Source organism: Misgurnus anguillicaudatus, chromosome 15 (genome assembly GCF_027580225.2).
Source record: "Misgurnus anguillicaudatus chromosome 15, ASM2758022v2, whole genome shotgun sequence".
In the NCBI taxonomy this organism is placed as follows: domain Eukaryota; kingdom Metazoa; phylum Chordata; class Actinopteri; order Cypriniformes; family Cobitidae; genus Misgurnus; species Misgurnus anguillicaudatus.
In genome coordinates, this window is record NC_073351.2 from 14,019,740 (window position 1) to 14,039,655 (window position 19,916).

Sequence of the window (19,916 nt, forward strand, 5' to 3'; positions counted from 1 at the left end):
GGATATCGCCATAATTGACTATGGTAAGTAAATTCCTAAATTGGATTTTTTTATTTATAACGCGTTGTGTTTCTCGTTTCATGTGTTACAGTACTGATCAACCTTCAGGTAATTTAATGTTTTTACACATTCTGAAGTTTGACTTCTCAGTCAATTTCAAGAGTTCCTGTCGGGATTAATGTAACACTTTTTACTTTTGACCCGCTGCTTATACTGTTGCATTTCGTTGAAAATTTATATTATGCTAATTATATTATGCTTAATTTCAGTAGTGTTCATAATGTTTTATTCTTAACAATTCAAGTTTGTACTGTCAGGTTGCTTTTGAAACATTTGATGAAACTGAAATGTAAAATGCAAATGTAATTTCATAATTTTTTTGCAATGATAAACAACAAATTTGCAGCATTATTTTTTTTGCAGTTAAATATTAACAAGGTCATAGTCATGTATATTTTCAAAAAACAAGTGTGACACAAAAAACTATCTTGTTCTGTTGTGATACTTTTGACCCACCTGTGTGTTACTTTCATCCCAGCTAGGTAACATTGGTAACAATGTGCTACTTATGTTCAAAGTGAAATTATACATTGGTTCAAAATTTCACCTGGTATTGATAGACCACACTTGTGAGTTATTGACCACAGCAAAACTATATCTCTGTCTAAAACATTCTTTTAAAATTAAGTTTTTCTAAAAAATTTTACTTTCGCCCCTGCTCTCCCCTAATATGCGGTGCATCCTGCATTATACAAGTAACAGTCCTTCGATGCGAGCGTGAATGCTAACAGACAGCTCTCTCCAGGTATTACAGACCTTCTAGGTATGACCTGCTTTTTCACTTTCAGCAAGCAAAGAACTCACTTACACTGAAGCTTTGATTCTGTACCCTGGAGGAAGTTGTCCTTGATGTCGGACATGAAAGTCTTATTGCTGGGTCATCCGGAACAGCTTTGTTGCCTCTTCTAACACATGGGCTATTTTACATGTATTAAGATGACACAATAATTGCCGGGAATATCCTTGTTGACCAGGAGATGAGAAAGCTCTATTAAAGAATCCAGGGGGCGATACACGCCAATGTGTCACAGAACCCAGAAGTGCAAGTTTAATCAATTCTCATAACCACGTCGACTGAAGCCAATTAGCCGAACGGCCCTTACACAATCTGACCATCCCGATCATGACACCAAAACGCTCACACCGATCCAACCCCTCCTACATGACCTTGACTGGGAAAAGACTACAACAGCACATTAAAAGGTAAAGCAAGAAAGAGAGAATTGTTTAAGAAGCGTGAACAGAAGACAGGATGTTTAAATTGGGATGGAGAGTGGAAGAGAATGAGAGACAGGAGAGGGACGGATGGCGTGAATGATAGAAATGATGGAGAGAGAGTCCAGGCGAGGGAGAGAGCAATAGAGTCAACAGAGGACGGTGAGAATGAGAAATTGAGCAGCTTGGCTCACACCATCACATCAGTGGAGCCTAACACTGAAAATCCTCATTGGAATGAAGCTTTTTGAGATGGTGCTGGTTCTATATTTAGCCATGGGAAGTGTCTTTTTTTGAGTGTGGGTATGGTTGTGTGTGTGTGTGAGGAGAGATGTCTGTTGTCTGCTTTCCTGTTATAAAGGGGAGGTGTGTGAAAAGAGGGGTTATGGACCAATTACTCTGAGAGAGCAGGTAACAGTGAGAAATCTTAAAGAAACCATCACACTTCCCTGCAGGGGCTGCTGCTAGGTTACAAAGCAGCTCTCGTGTAACCCCTGTCTCTGTTGGCTGTGCATGTTTTGTGTTAATACTACAGAAGAAGACTCGTTGGGCAGTTATGAATTATTTACATATGTATTTGGCACACGCTTTTATCCAAAACCACTTACATGTAGGGTGCATTTGATGTGTATTGTCTAGGACTGTAGTCATTTCATCTACCAGCTGCAGAAACACATAATGCACAGAAGACCATTTACCAATTAATTTGGACTGCCAATGTTGGCGTGTTAATTTAGGGCACGTATACACAACAATAATTGTGCTAAAAATTGAAAAATTTGCCCAACACACACCAAACTAAAAAACACCGTTTATGCATGCCAGGCCAGTAGTTGGCTATTTAACTTAGAAAAAAAACACTTTGTCCCTCGCACATATGCTGCTTCTACAATGTGATCATAAAAACAATCAAGATAGCAAAAGCCATCAAGTAATTTCGTTTGCACAGATGATGAAATTTAATAGGTTTAATAGGCTCCCCTGATTTTGCCAAGTGGTTGATGTCCTCGGGGCAACATTATGTTGACAACAATTCAATCAACCAGATCAGATTTCAGAAATACGTTTACAGTTTGCTTCGAATTTAAGCTTACAACCACGACTACAGACACTGGCTTATAGATGACTGTTTTTCACTTATAGGGGCGGTTTCCCGGACAGGGATTAGACTAGTTTTAGACTAATATACATTTAAAAGCTGTCCAAACTGCAAACAACTTGCAAGGACATATCTTAAAATACATCAATGCCCTTTGTTTTGCCTCAAAATGCACACAAGTAATGTTTTTAGTAAGGAATGTTTGTTAAAACTAGTTATATTTCATAATTAAACTAAGATCTAGTCCTGGCTTAAGCTAATCCTTGTCCGGGAAACCACCCCATAATTTACCTCTGATTTTAGAGTTCACTTATGGTTAGGGTTGGGTTTTGGCGTAGGTTTAGGGTTATTTACAAAAATGTTGTCTTTGGGTCAACACAATATGTTGCCCTGAGGACATCTCTCACTTGGCAAAATCAGGTTGAGCAGGTTTATTACTTGTAACACTGGTCTATAAAGCGACAAAATGTTATAAAGTAGTGATAATAAACTATTATTAACTCTTTCCCCGCCATTGACGAGTTATCTTGTCAATTAACTCATTCCCTGCCAGCCATTTTTTGAAAAGTTGCCTGCCAGAAAAATATCTTCTAAAAATATATAAACAAACAAATATATAAAATGAAAGAAAAATGTGTGCTCTACCCTCCACCACCACTTTCAGAGTGTGCTTGTAGCAGCTAGGAGGTTGCTCAGGTTGCAGCAACAGTACAATTTGTCCAGTTAAAAGTTGTTCTATCACTGAAATAATTTTTGAGATATTATTTAAAGGTAAAAAAACGACATAGTGTTGCTTTAAATATGGATATTTTTCTTTAAAAATATATTTTTTTAGCAAAAAGCTGAAATAATAGCATTTTTGTGAAGGCATTTTGTTCCTTATCAAAACATACATAGAGTTTAAATTATGTAGATTATGTTTTGCATTCAGTTTTTTCATAAATTGTGTAAGTGAGCCATCTAGTGTAGAATCGCTGTATTGCAGATTAACATAAAAATTCTTTAAAAGAAACATATTTTTATGCAAAGGTTTTCTTTTAATTGACGAGATAACTCGTCAATGGGGGGGAAAGAGTTAAGAGAAAACATTCCCTCCCAATGACACTTTCCTGAGATTTTACAATAATCTGTAGTTCTGCTATTATCCACTAGATGGATAATACCCAATTTATAAAAAAAAATTAAGCAAAAACAAATTTTGTAACATTTAAAACCCTGTGTGTTTTGATAACCGCTCTGAATCTGTGCCCGGTTGCATGAAAGTCCATAAGCTAAGAAATCCCTTAAATATAAGGTTAAGGGTACCCTTAATAAAAAATGGGTTGCAAGAAAAACCCTTAAGTGAACCTTAAGGCTGTCAATAAGTATTTACCCTTAAATGCTAAAGTATTACCTTAAGTTCTGCTATGCGTTGCTACAAAGTCCTTAAGTCCCATTTTCCCTTAAAAACTTAAGGGACTATAACAGGTCCCTTAACGTCACACGCGATGGCTGATTTTATGGTTGTTTAAGAAAATGAAGTACAAACGCGCATTTCGAAATAATCCCTAGAGAAAAGTGATGCGCATTTATTACGAAAATAGCGGTTCAATCGTCAGTCAATCTAAAGTGCTTTTAGTTTGAATTACTTTGAGGTTTTATACATGCTGCATTTTACAGTCTGTTATTTGCAATGTTTCATTGTACACAAATCCGCCGTCTGTTGAGCTGCGTGCGTTGATTTGTTACCGCTGTGAGATTTTGTAACTATAGCAACCGATTCTGCCTTGTTTTGGCAGAGACTACCGTAAAATACTTAGTATAAACACCTTACCTCAGGGATTTTTTTCTCCCTCAGGGAAACCCTCACTTAAGGAGTTTCATGCAACCGGGAACTGATCTCTAACAAAATTCCTTTACAAAAATGCTATTTTTTGCTCAAAATTTGGTACTTTTGAAGAAACCTTCCCATATTTGAGAGGTTATAAAAATGAATATAGGATACATACATACATACATGTTGTGACAAACTTTGCATCGAGCGCCCTCGAAAAAAGAAGTCACCGGCTGCCACTGGAATGAGTTAAAGTATTTTGAGTAGCAAACATGGTTCTGTAAGCCACTATTGTTGTTGTGGTTGTCAAGTACTCACACATGCCTGAAGACTAAACACGTAATACATACAGTTCATGCATGACATTACCGTTTTCACGGATTTGCCTTTTTGTCATTTACACAGAAATGATAAGGCATCATTTTCAAAAGCTTGCACTTTCAAACCCATTTTCATTACCCCAAAACAAAAAAGAAGAAAAAATTCGATTTTGACATCTAATGTGTCCTAATCCAATTCCCCCTCTCTCTCCCAATAATTATATGTCTCCTCTCTAGTCTGTGTCAATATAAAAAAAGTAAAATTAATTTCTTTTCCCGGTATTTTGAGATTAGATACCATTGAAATGCCTTTGGTGTGTGGACGAGGCCGAGCCCTAAATGACTGTCACTGTATTTGGCCTCCATCAGAATTGATTTTACGTCCTGAAAGTTTGTAGTCAATCAAATAAATATGCCATTAAACCAGCCATTTAAACCATACTGTTATGAAATAATCTCCAAATGACTTTGACTGGGCTTTGTACTAGGATAAGACCACTTCTAATGCAATACATATTTCTAATAATACTCAACCACCCTGATATTATGCCATGAAACTCTTGACCGTAAAACCTTCTGCACTCAATCTCTCTATCTCTCATTCAGACTCATGCCAGCACTCAATGTTACATTTAGCATGAAGACCTATTGCAGGGCACTTCATCAAATTATACCCATGCTATTGACAGAGCGTTGGCTCTGGCCCAACTTCTGCCCGCTACAACACCATTCATCTGTGCAGACGTCTTGTCTTGTTCATTTAATATTGGAATAGAGACATTTAAATGAAAGAATTTGCGTCAAAGAGTCTTAGTTAAAGTAATTGTTCTTCTTTAATAGAGCAAAAGTAGACTTAATTTGAATGCATGTGTGGAGCATTTCTCTTTTTGGGGTTAATATAGTGCTTTAACCCATTGAGTTTTGTAAGGGCTGAATGGGTTTTAGTGTAAGAGATATGTGGGATACATGAATCTCAGGGAGAGTCTGGCAGCAAATGATTTCAGTTGGCGCCACCGGTTGAACAGACAGAGGCAAACATCATTTTTTCCATTTTGCTGGGAAAGTCAACATCCCAGTCTGAAGAGGTAAGCAGAGGAAAAGCAAAAGGTGGCTCGGTTTCCCTTGAAAGCACACGATTTCTGTAACTATCCAAATGTTGTTTTCGCAAGGCAGAATAAATGTCAGATGGCTGATGCTAAAAAGTTCACATATTGCGCGATCTCCACCTCTGCTTGCTTGCTGCAACATACGTGACACTTTTCTGTCACCTGCTACTTTGCTTACACAAAGATGCTGTGTTCTTTCTGAATCCATCCAAATGGCACTTCAGGATTTTATGATAGCTTTCACACCAGCTGTTTTAAAAAAACACACACTGCAGGAAGGAATCTGTTCTTCCTGTCAGTATTTCAAAATCACACATGGCTTTCAAGCATTCAAAGAGACATCGACCTCTCCGGATAAGAAAAGTCACGGAAAAATCAAACCTTTTACAATCACCTGGAAAACAGAGACCGAGATATTTCACAGTTGATAGGTAGCGCAATGTTTAGGGAGTGAACCGTTCTTATATTTTAGATATTTGTACAAAAGTAAAGTTGGTTACAAGGCCATTGTTGAAAATAAATGACAGTACAAAAATAAAACAAAATAAATATTAAAAAACATGAAAATAAATTGTGCTTGTTTTTCCGAAGGAACACAAACAAGGTAACACCAGCAGTTTTAAACTTGCTTTGCACCGAAATACAGGCAATTTCTCTAATACCAATGAAATGACTAAAGTGACTTTAGTGAAACTAAAGCATTTGAATTAACTAGAACGTTAACTAGAATGTTAACTAGAACGATAATTATATTAGCGTCCACACCACTGGATGATAACAATAACTTTATGCTAATTTGCTCGTGAGGCGTTACTCGTGGAAATCTTTTACCTTCAATGGCATTAACTAATAACATATTTCCTTTAATAAAAATGCTTGTAATTGTTCACATGCAGAGGTGGGTAGTAACGAATTACATTTACTTCGTTACATTTACTTGAGTACATTTTTCGGGTAACTAGTACTTTTAGAGTAAATTTAAGGATGGGTACTTTTACTCTTACTCAAGTACATTTCTAGTGAAAAAACTGTACTTTTACTTCGCTACATTCGGCGGCGTTACTGCGCTACTGTCAAATGGTAATAATTAATGAATATATATATATTTTTAAAGTTTATAGGGCGTGTTCGAAAGTTGTGCGAAACAGGCTGCATCACCCTTTAGCGCGCGAGCGCGCGGTCACCCTTTTAGCGCGCGCAACCGCGCGGCCACGTAGATGATAGGAGAAGCAGATGAGGGCGCGTGTGCGAGATATCGGAGGCAGATCATGCGTGGGGGCTTCAAGTTCGGTCTATGTTTTCACTCCAAGAGGTCAAAAAGAATAGTTTCATAATGCGATGCTTGCTTTGTTCAATAAACGAGCTGACATCTCAGCGTACAGGAATTCAAGATCCAGCCTGAAGTAAGTGTCACAGTATTGTCTATTTGAACAGTATTAATGGTCATTTCACACACTGTCCGAGTTTGTTTGCCATATGCACTCTTTTGCTAGTGTAAGTTAAACCATACAAACAGCACATTCACATCTGCACATTTCCATATCATTTCCCCATAACAAAACAAACTTAACAGCATAATGTAATGACTGCATTTATACACAAATCCGGACACCTCACTAATGTGTAGAAAATACATTCAAATAAAAACGGGATTGTATTTTATTTAAATCCTTCCTAAAGAATGAATGAATAAAAATAAAAGAATAAAGATTGATTTGAAAGAAACATGTATTATATATTATAATAAATGTAGAGATGATTTGCAAAAACAGATAAGTTCCATATGAAATTCTAAAATGATAATTTATATTAAGCTCCTGTTTATGTTCAGTAATTGCACTTTAAATGGCAATGAAAATAACCTATTCATATAAAAACATGATAACAAACAGACACACACGTTCTTATTTGTTTACTGTTTGCATGTTTAAAGGCAGACGCTGACAAGTTTGTGTTGTGAACATGAAAATAAATATAGAGTTAACCGTCAGAAAAACATCTGTGTGTGTGTGAGATTTTTTTCTCAAATGACACGTTATGTGATGTTATTGTACCCATTGCAGGACTGAGATAGGCTGCTTTACTTGTATATAAGCAGAACAATGAGAGTTTTACGGAAAGGTTTGTGAAAACCCTCCAAGTAATCTGAAATTCAGTGCTTTTGCGCTACTTCTCTATCAGATCAGAAGTAACGAGTAACTAACTACTTGAGTAGTTTTTCATCTAATACTTTTTTACTCTTACTCAAGTAAATAATTAGATTCATACTTTTACTTTTACTTGAGTACATTTTTGTATAAGTACTTGTACTTTTACTTGAGTACAGATTTTGGGTACTCTACCCACCTCTGTTCACATGTCATTAAATATACACTCACCTAAAGGATTATTAGTTGACCAGGTGTGGTCCTGGTCAAGACAATCTCCTGAACTCCAAACTAAATGTCAGAATGGGAAAGAAAAGTGATTTAAGCAATTTTGAGCATGGCATGGTTGTTGGTGCCAGACGGGCCGGTCTTTCACAATCTGTATTTCACAATTTCACAATCTGCTCAGTTTCTGGGATTTTCATGCACAACCATCTCCAGGGTTTACAAAGAATGGTGTGAAATGGGAAAAACATCCAGTATGCGCTAGTCCTGTGGGCAAAAAATGCCTTGCTAGAGGTCAAAGGTGTCACGGCTAGTCCGTGACATGTTTTGTGTGTTGCACTTATCCGTTTCACCTGGACTCTCATGGACTAATTACGCCAACACACCACACCTGTTGTATGTTTGATTGTGTTTGTATTTATACGCCTTTGTTCCGTCAGCCTGTGCCGGATGATTTTCACTCCAACCCTGTCTGTTCCTGTCTCTGTTTAGTGTTCTAGTTTTACTCACCTGATTCCGTTGTCTTGTTTTCTCGTGTTTGATTTTCAGTGTCATTATTAAATGTTATTTATTTATCCAAGAACTTTGCACATGCGTCCTTACTTCATCACCCCAGAAACCAGTCATGACAAAAGGAGAATGGGCCGACTGATTCAAGCTGCTAGAAGAGCAACTTTGACTGAAATAACCACTCGTTACAACCAAGGTATGCAGCAAAGCATTTGTGAAGCCACAACACACACAACCTTGAGGCGGATGGGCTACAAAAGCAAAAGACCCCAGCAGGTACCACTCATCTCCACTACAAAAAGGAAAAAGAGGCTACAATTTGCCCAAGCTCATCAAAATTGGACAGCTGAAGACTGGAAAAAAACTGAAGACTGTTGCCTGGTCTGATGAGTCTCAATTTCTGTTGAGACATTCAGATAGTAGAGTCAGAATTTGGCGTAAACAGAATGAGAAAATGGATCCATCATGCCTTGTTATCACTGTGCAGGCTGCTGGTGGTGGTGTAATGGTGTGGCGGATGTTTCTTGGCACACTTTAGGCCCCTTTGTGCCAATTGGGCATCATTTAAATGCCCCGGCCTACCTGAGCATTGTTTCTGACCATGTCCATCCCTTTATGACCACCATGTACCAATCCTCTGGTGGCTACTTCCAGCAGGATAATGCACCATGTCACAAAGTTCAAATCATTTCAATTTGGTTTCTTAACAACGTGACAATGAGTTCACTGTACTAAAATGGCCCCCACAGTCTTTGGGATGTGGTGGAACGGGAGCTTCGTGCCCTGGATGTGCATCCCACAAATCTCCATCAACTACAAGATGCTATCCTATCAATATCGGCCAACATTTCTAAAGAATCTTGTTGCATTTACACAGCGGGTAACCAGCAGATGTCCTCAACATACTGCGTTTGTGTAACTCTTAACAGTGAATCTAGTATTTGTGTAATCTAATATCTTACCTTTTGCCATAGTCAATGTAGTAGAATAAAAAGCATTACATAGTTAATTCACAGCAACTGCATCAGCGCTGGACACATGAGGTCAAATTTTAAGTTGTGGACCTCAGCAATGAGCTTCTTCGTGTCATCTGTCATTTCAAATATGCGTGCATTTGAAGTTCAAATAGATTTGATTAGCTGTCAATGGTTTAGCGTTTAGCGTGATAGTTTAGTGTGAACTCTGATATTCTCTTTAATATAAAACATTTGTTTTTTAGTTATATTTATCGTTATAATATGAACGTCCCTTAACTGACTAAAATCCTTCTAATTGCCATTGAAATAAAATTACTGAACCTAAACAAAATATGCTTTTTTCTTATGATCGTAGCCATATTATTTGTACACAATGAAAAAAATTATTAACAACCTATAAGGATAATTAGATATTGATCTTTAATTGTAACTAATAGTACAGTAGGTTTAAATCCAAATGGAGAGGCTTTGGCTCTTAATTCAGAAGCCCACCACATGCCATTAGTTAAAAAAAAAGTTTTTTTTGTGGTGGTGGTAATTTCATAAGCTAATCGACTGTTTTGTGATACACGGCAAGCAGCTGTATTTCTCTGCTGTGAATCACGATTTCATTTTAATGGGTTGCTGAAGAAACTGATGGCATTTTGTTTATGTGAAAGTAATGTGAACATAATGCGTTGATGAAGAAATGTGATCTCAGGATAAAACGGCAAGGAAATGGCAGATTGCGGATTAAAATGGCTGCTTTCTGAAAGGCTAAACACAAGAAAGCATTACCATCGGGGCCGTCTTTCCTTTTGTCTTATGACATTCAAAAGAATGAAAAAGTATCACAAACTTGTGTCTGTAAAAGAGCCAATTAGCTAGAAAGAGTCTTAAACGTGTTTAAATCCGATAATGCTGGTATATGCTCACACTATCAAAGACTTAGTGATAAGATAAAAATCTCCTTAGATCTTCTGCAGACTGATAACCGAACAAGATGACCCTCTTTCACCGCTCCCCTCCTTAATCGACCAAAAACACCCTTTCACCCAAGAGGAGCTTCTTGCCTGGAGCCGATCGCCTCTGATGGTCCCTCTGTGTTGGCTTTCTTCACAGTGTGATGGTAATGCGCTTTCTGAATTAGCCGCTCAAGCACACACACACATACACACAAACATCCCCATGAGCAAGCCAATAAATGCCTCTCTTCTGATAATCAGTGTCTAGTTTAGAGATATGGGTGTGGTTTTTATAGGTGGATGTCACTGTTTGATGCTAGAGGCACTCCTGTTATTGTTGAATTATTAATGCATTCTTTATTTATTTACCAGTTCCTCCCCAGGCAGCCCGGGCTATTCAGCCCCTTAACGTGCACATGGTGACTGCCAGACCTTATTAAAAGTGACAACTTTTAAGAAGCCTTCAGAATTTCCAGACCTCATTAGCAACTGCAAAATACAATCTGTTAACCGTATGCAACATCTGCGTCTTCTGAGCTGACCGCTGTTAGCACGTTACTGTCATAATATGTCCTGCAATTCAAGTTCTTGGCACGAATACAAAACCTACCAAATAGAAATATTTCTAACAGTGCAGAAAGCTTTAAAGCATAACCTCTTGTTATTTTTATCATTAGTGGTTTTGTTGTGTTGCATTTGCATTTACTCATTTAGCATGCAGGCGCTTCTATCCAAAGCGACATACAAATAGGAGAGCATTTAACATTTTGTCTAAGGCGTGTTCATGTGGTTGTGAGCTATAATGCACACTTTTTAGATTTTTGATAGATAGAAACGTGTACATTATAACTTTAGAGATGGTCCCTAAATTCACAAACATTGACTTTCCAGCTTTATGTATTTATTTAGTCCATCATGGGCAATCATTTGCTTCACTTGTGGTGACGGCAAAGACCCCAATTCATATGCATAGTCCACTTCAAAAAACACTAAATATTAGAGAGAGGAAATGATGTCATGAAATTTGGATTATGTCAGGATAACGAGAAAACAACTTTTATTATCACAAGATCATGAGAAAATTAAGTCGTGATCACGAGAAAACAACCTCTGTTATGTTGAGATTACGAGAAATTAAGTTGTGATCATGAGAAAACAAGCAAGCAAAAATAATAATATCATCTCTCAGTTTCAGTAGTCTGATGAATATGAATTAATATTAATATGACATTTTGCATTAATTTGATTAATATGAAAAGCATATTGCTTCTATCCAAAGTGTCTTACAGTAGATTACACAGTAAACATTTTTCTCATTACGTATCAGTACTGCTAACCAAATGCTCTACCAATTGAGCTACAATATGACCATGATAAATAATGCCTATAGATATGTGTGACTATAATTAATAAACCAATTGTAAGACTTATAACATTATGTTTCTGTCACATTTATGTTAGATTTGCAGCTATGTGTTTAGCAATGAAGAATGTTCCAACCTGTCTGAACATCTTCAATCCAAGAGATCTCTATATCAATAATTCATGCTAGCAGTCACGCCGGGCACTTATCAATAATTACACTGATTCCATATAATCCAAGCTCCAAATTTGATATTAAGCCTGATTAAATATTCATTGAGGACAGCATACGAAGCGAGTGGAGTGCAAATGAAGGTCAAACAAAGAAGTCGCAGTCGTCTCCTGTCCGTTTAATTTACACACTCATTTATTACCCAGGCACGTGTGTTTTAAAACGCGAGCGAGTTTGTGCTTTCGGCTACTGTGCGGCCAGCCTGTGTACGAGCTGTAAATTGGAGTGAGTCTATAAACAGCAATGTGGGAGGCGGTCGCGGGCCAGTAAGAGATCTCTGAGGACCACGGTACACTGCACAAATAAAACAACACAACATCACGACGCAGTTACACATCAGACAATGCGGCACAACTCGGCACAACAAAGTAACATCCTGCTGTGATTAATGATGGAGCCGAAAGCGAGCGCATCCTTCAGATACACAACTGTACATTACAGATTCAAAGCAACAATGCTAATTAATAGCAACGCACTATAAGATAGCGTCACGGACAAACAACTCCAGTTTGTTACTCTGTAAAATGATAAATGAGACAATTACACACCAAAGCATGTTTCAACTTTTTAGTGGCATACTATAAAAGTTTATGTACTGCACACTCAAAAGACTCTGAAGACCACATCAAAGCGCACACAAAGTCATACAGAGATAACTTTTCGGTCAAATGGAGAATGCAATGGATATTTTTTCACCAATAATTGGCCGTATTCTGCCTTTCTCAAAACCCAATTATTTTCCCAATGGATTAAATTTAAGTCGTGTCCTATTTTTTTTAAATCTCACTGAAAATCCTGTTTTTACTTGTAAATACATCATATTACATAAGCAAAATGGGTTTTAAATGTTGTTTCATGTTGACTTTAACACAGAGGGACAGCTGAAGACTACAGGAGTTCTTTGACTCTTTTGACTGCTTACTCACTACACATTTCAGCAGCTCAAGATCTGCCATATGTCTCGTAATGAAGCCGCAATCAGGCTGCAATGATTCATGAGGTTTAACAGAAGTCATTGTGACGGTTTCATTTTTCCCATACTGATTTTCCGAGCTGCAGATAGCAGATAGTCATCCTCTTATAACACAATGGTACATTACCTGTTCATCATTAGACACGCCTGATGTGAATCTCTTACCGAAGGCAACGACAGAGCTAAAGAATTATATTAAACTGAGAGGAGGCTGGCAGATATCATTTTTGTGAACAATGCACACAGCAGAGGAAGATACGGCAACATTTATAACATTGATTGTTTAGTATATTGCCAAACAAAACAACAGTAGTTGCGGTTACATTGACAACTTATTCCTACCAGTCAACAAATACACGTTTTATAATCTGTCATTTGAAGATAGCAAAAGATTGACTGTTGCTTTTCAACACTTATCAGGAAAGCCCCAACTGAGAATAGTTTTCTAAAGAACTAAAGAAAGAAGTCTTCCTTCTTTTTACCCTATACCTGTTATTTAATGTGTCGATTCATCAAGTTTCTGATAGATGTTGGAGTGTCTTGCACTTGTTACTGTACAGAGAATGATGTCGGGAGTGGGCTACTTGTTTAAAGGACAAGTTTGGTATTTTACACTTAAAGCCCTGTTTTCAGATTGTTTATGATGAAATAGAACGGTTTTGACTGAAATTTCGACATATGTGGCTGCCCCGAGAATTTTCGGGTGCTTGTTGTTTCACCTCCCACCTCTACAATGGGTTTGTAGGTGCACTGAAACAACCCTTCCTAAAATGCATTAAACTTTCGTTTAGAAAGACGTGAAACTCAGGGGTGTTCACGGATATGCTCACACAAAAATCGCTGCAAAATGCTTTCCAACAGGTGTTTTAGCATTTGTTGTAAACTTGTGGACCTATTTTTCCAAACGCCTCACACCCGTACATTCTTCCGTTGAGAGCTTGAATAATAGACACTCCAGCCCAGTTGGTGGCGATAATCCACATTTGCCAATTGCAAGAAAAAAAACAAAGTTCCAGGCGCGGAGTAATAACGTACCTCACAGCACAACTAATAAAAGTCAATGAAGTTGGACAAAAACTACGATAAAACAGCTGTTGGAAGGCATCTTTTGCAACAATTTTTGTGTGAGCATATCAGTGAACACCCCTGACCACTCGGTGAGTTTCACGTCTTTGTAAACGAAAGTTTAATGCATTTTAGGAAGGATTGTTCCTGTGCACCTATATAGCCATTATAGAGGTATGAGGTGAAACAAGAAACACCCAGAAATTCTCGGGCCAGCATCATATGTCCAAATTTCAGTCAAAACCGTTCTATTTCATCATAAACAATCTGAAAACAGGGCTTTTAGTGTAAAATACCAAACTTGTCCTTTAACTCTTTCGCCACCATTGATGAGATATCTCGTCAATTAAGAGAAAACGCTTCCCCGCCAATGACGAGATTTTCCGCAATACCGCTATTATACGTCCGCAACTTATACAACCCGGAAGTAGCGCCTCACGTGAAAGAGAAAGAACTCTGTGTATGTTTTAAAGATCGCTCTGAATCTGATCTCTATCAAAAGTCCAGCTTTTTGCTCAAAACTGGGTGTTTTTGAAGAAACCTACCCATGTTTGAGAGGTGATTACAAGAGAACTAATGAAGGTAGGATGAAACCGTTTTTTTTTTTTTTTTTTTGAAAGCAGAAGGTCTGTTCTTTCATCTGATATATTGTTTGTTTATATATTTAAAGAAGAACATTTTCTGGAAGGCATTAAACTTTTGTGAAAATCATGAAAAATGCTGGCGCTGGCTGGCAACTTTTAAAAAAAACGCTGGCGGGGAAAGAGTTAATTAAAAGGAAACATAATATGAAAATGGCATCTACTTAAATCTTTTTTTTTCAGGGGGTGGGGGTAGTAGACGAAGTGACCCACATTTTTTTTTGCTTCCGACGCCCATGTATATAAATGTATGTCTTTTAATAACATATATGACATTATATTTACTAATGACTTAACCAAATAGTGTGTTCATGGCATTTGAATATCTTGTCTTATGTTAAAACCAAAAATAAACAGGTTTTCCTCGTGGAAGGTCTGGATTTGTTAAAAATTAGCAAATAAAATATTTCAAATCAATATTTAATGTTCTTTACCCTACTTACAGTACTAGGTAAATAGCCATGTAATAAGCTAAATAATGCACAGGCAGCCAGTTGTTATCACGAAATAAGCCCCTTTAGTGTCGGGGCTTATTTCTACAATAACAATTATCCCTTACTTATTATTGAAACCTTACTAAAAAAGGCACTGTATGATTGTGATTGCATACAATACATTGCTTATAATAAATCAGCTAAAATGAGTTTTCTTATTTCTAATATGTAATTGTGTTAACCAGTGGTTCTCAAACTGGGGGCTCTGAGATGGTGCCAGGGGGGCCCCAGTTTATTATTTTATAAAATACATTAATTTATTAAAAATTTCTGGTCATTTAAACCCCCGATAAATAAGGCTATAACCAACAGCAATATGCTGTATCATTTAATATGTTTTGTTTAATTCAAATATTAAGTTTTGTAATGTTTTTCGTTGGGGGGGGGCACGAAAGGATGCATCGTACAAGTTTCTTTCTGTGTAAAAATGTAAAAATTGCAACATTCCTACAAGCTTTTATAGGTCGACCAAAACATGCGTTAAAGATTAAGACAAATATAGTGTATGCAATTGCACAATTCATATTCAGCTTGTAATTTGAGAAGACCACTGAGTTAGACCATTACTTCAAATAGCAGGTAATTCGCGCCTGAATTTTCACAGCTATGGAGATTCAAATAGGAATAAATAACAAGAAAGTACACTATATCTTTTATTGACTGATCAAAATATGCATGAAAAAATCACAAAGCTTATATTCATTCTGATATTACAGCCCCACTTATCCATACAAGCATTTGCATCAATGCACTTCACTTGAAATCAACTACTGTATGGTTATATTAGTGTAACCTATTCATCTTTAATTGACTGTAATGTGCATGTAACAGAGCTCAAAAAGTACAACGTTTTTTTGTAAGTTCAGCACAATTGCAGTGGTGCCAGGAGAGCTCAATTCTGATTCTGCAGTCTTTTGCTTGAGAGAGAATTAAAGTATGGAAATTACTCTCAATGGATGTACAGTAAAAAACACAAGATGAGAGAATTAGAAAAAAAAGAAATAAAACATTTTAAACACAGAGCAATAAAACTTTGGCCAATTCCAATTTTTTATAAACTATTCTCATTGTCTGATACAAGCTCACTCAAATTATATCATTCCGATTCACCAACCAATTTTGAAATCCATAACCATAAAGCAAAGACTCAACATCATTCCCATAGCAGATAACAAGCCATAATCGTATGCTAATGACTAGCAAATGTTACACATCTCTACACTTTGACAGACACCCCCCTGCTTCGGAATCTGTTGAGTCCTTCAAAGCGCTTTGCCTCCCAAGCATCTCTTTTGTTGCCCAAAAACAAAGTCAAAACAAAATGATGCATCATATGCTTGGAGAATACATGATAGATGCAGTCATTTAATATCTTCTTGTTGCTCATCAATCTTTGGTGGCATTCAGCAAGTATCCCATAACCTTTCCCAGAGAGAATGCTTTATTGGTATTAAAGTGACAGGCGCAGTACTGTTAATGAGTTTTCAATGCTAATAGATTATGAGGTGGTTTCCAGGTAAGACTAGCCAACCTCTTAATCATTTTATATTAGTATAAAAACTCCTGCTGAGCTTACAGAACTCTTTCACCTGCCATGTCATTGTTCGACAGGATAATGTTCATCGCTCCACAGAATATTCTGGGTCATGCAAATTAACTCTGTTTGAAGCCTCGAGGAGAGAATATATAATGACATCCCTTTGGAATGAACAATCCCCTCATTTGTTCACCTGCCTTGGTGAATATTCCTTGGTGTCTCGATGACAGACGGACCGACCTGGAGACAAGACCTGAGCCACAGAGACCAAATTGGACAGATGGGAGTTCATTCATGGACAATTATTCTGGGCATCAAAATTCACGCCATGGAGAACAATCACACGTATAACATGGACAAACATCCTGCGGTGCTTTTGGCACTGTACTGTACAGCAGCAAATCCCAGCTATGTAAAGTGGAAAAGATTTAGCGTACCTGCATGTTCTTGCTTTAGATTGGGTATTTGTAACACTTCACTACCTTGTGTTTACTACATGCAAAAGCAGTGATGCCCAACCAGGGGTACGAGAAGCCCAAGAGATACAGAAGAAATACACATTTTAGTACAAAATATTGGGAATGGACCTCAAGTCAGGGCTCAAACCCAAGTCACCATACACAGTAACATCAATGTGTCTGAATGCTGCCCGGAAGGCTACAGCTCAGATTCATATTTCAGGTCTGTCTGTGAGGTTTGTGTTTGATGCTTTTTTCAAAGAAAGGCAACATCAACTTAATGATGGATGCTATAGGGGTACTCCAGACAAAGAAAGGTTGCTAGAAAAGGCATAAGCTCAAGCCTAGCTTAAGTGAAATGTGAGAATTATCCACAGATAGGCCACCATGTAAGTTCACCACCCTGAAATGATAATATGTTGCATATATGCATTGCATATGTATGCTTTGTTTACCCACTATACTAACTATGTAGTTATGTCTACAACAAGATTTGTCTTCTAAACCTTGTCTTTGAAGTTGACTATACATGTGTATTGTCTTGACTGTTTATGCTTGGGTGGGTTGGCAACAAGCATTGCATATACTGTAACAGATACAGATTAGCTCATAATCACTGCAAGGCATTGTGCTATAAGTTATTGTTAGAAGTACATCATTAGTTTCGCTAAGACAATAAGTTGTGTGTGCTGTTTCAGATACAGCACACAAGCTTATAGAGTAACTGGAGTATTTAAGCTCTCTGGGAGACCTACTTTATGTTGCAGAATTTAAAAGCGCTTAGCAAGGAAGTGCTGTAGACGGTCCTAACATCAAACACCAGAAAATGTCATTTTACATTCTAATTGGCTGAAAGCAACGTCAGTCCCCAGCATTGAATTTGGTTACATGGCGTTTTTCCGAAATAACTTGGAGACATATGATATTCCATCATGTAAGCAACGTTAACAGGCGTTCAAGGTGTTTGCCTTCATTTCTTTTACATGTTCTAAGTGTATACGATAGACTGAAAAAAATACGGACGTAGTGGACCAAATATGGACCATAGGTTTCTGAAGATCGTTTTTGAACTAGTGGCCAGTTGATGAATAGCAGTTTAAATCACTTCCATATTGGCTTCATCAGAGAGATCAAAAGGTTGCACCTCGTTGTATACGCATAGTCTATTTTTGGCTATGGTTAGACATCTATTAAACTTTCACTGACAGGCCAAATTTTGCCTTGTTTTAGCCAAAATTGCTTGCTGGCTCATGGGAGGGCCTCTGTCTGTAGTGGAGAATCTGACTGACGCGACAAGAGATGTAAAAGCAGAATTTCTTGTGTGCAATATGTGCAAAACCTTTAGCCTGATGTTTCCAATGATCTGAAGAAAAACTTAATTTTCCGCAGATCCTGCTTCAGAAATAAATCTGTCTCCCTCTACCTTAATTCCCCAAAATCACATTACAGGACTTAAATTTAGTCCATTTAGCAGTCATTTAATGATGAATGGTCCGTTCGTGTCTCAGGGTCAGACATTACTGAGGGCTTTGGGCAAAAATGCAACCAAGATGAATAAAATGCCCCATAAATTCAAGACAAGGGGCCAAAGATGACCCTTTACGATTAAACCAAAAATGTAAAGTCGATGTCAGCATTAGATTTAGATATTTTCACATTGCATCAGATTATTTTATATGCAGCATTGAGAATTACAACCAATCACAGTCATGCCTGTTGAGTGCATGAATGTAATGGCCAATCATTGGTGTTTAAATGATTTTTGGTGCAAATAAAAAAAATGGTTAAAGCCTTTTAACGCCTTCAATGAGTTTGTCATGAACAACAGCGTGCAGATGCAAATAAGAGATTCATTTTAATGTAAAGTCAGACTTATTAGTATATAGCAGAAGTAAGTCATTAACTGTTTGTTTCAGTGTTGTTTGATAGCCTTTTTTATATTTATTTGCAGTTTGATTAATCGCTTTTTCATTAATGCATGAAACATATATATATATATATATATATATATATATATATATATATATATATGTATATGTAAATGTATATGTATAATGTGTGTGTGTATATATATATATATATATATATACTGTATATATATATTTTTTTTCAACTCGCAAAGGTACTGCCAGTGTTAGACCATCTGGAACAACATCCATCTCTCTGAAACACCAAATGGATCCATACATATGTGGCTTTGGGCTGAAGGTAAAGCAAGTTTGAAATATCGCTTCCTGTGTTATGCTGAAAAAAAAACACATTGCCTGTGCCAAACAGTGAACAGAATACATGTGAATCATGCTAAACAGGTTCATAGTGCTCCATGCATTAGTAATCAGAGTGTGACAGGTGTCAGTTCCCATTAGTAAGGCACACCTGAGCCAGATGTTAACTGAGCATGTGCTTCATTGACACAGGAAGAGCATGTGCTATTTAGAGAGTTGGAAGTGAAAGTGTGACATGTTTGTCAAGTATGCAACGCATACTCGAAATGTGACCTCTGCATTTAACCCATCCCAGTAAGTGAACACACACACACATACACGTTGCAAGTCGTGAACACACACACCGGAGAGTGGGCAGTTAACACTGCAGCGCCCAGGGAATTAGCGATGTTGTCTCTTAAAACAAGATACTAGTACAGTTAAAGTGAAATAGGGAAGCAATAACGCTATGATATTATGAAGTTAATAATATTCTGTTGTAAAGACCAGTTTCAATCTCCATTATTGTTAACT

At 37.2% G+C, this 19,916-nt stretch overlaps 1 protein-coding gene across 1 annotated transcript in view; it reads right to left on the bottom strand.

Moving 5' to 3' along the window:
- The window catches only part of LOC129419071 (leucine-rich repeat and fibronectin type III domain-containing protein 1-like protein), a 192,872-nt gene that overhangs the window by 104,957 nt on the left and 67,999 nt on the right, over window positions 1-19,916 (bottom strand). The gene's annotated exons all lie outside the window — the stretch shown is intronic.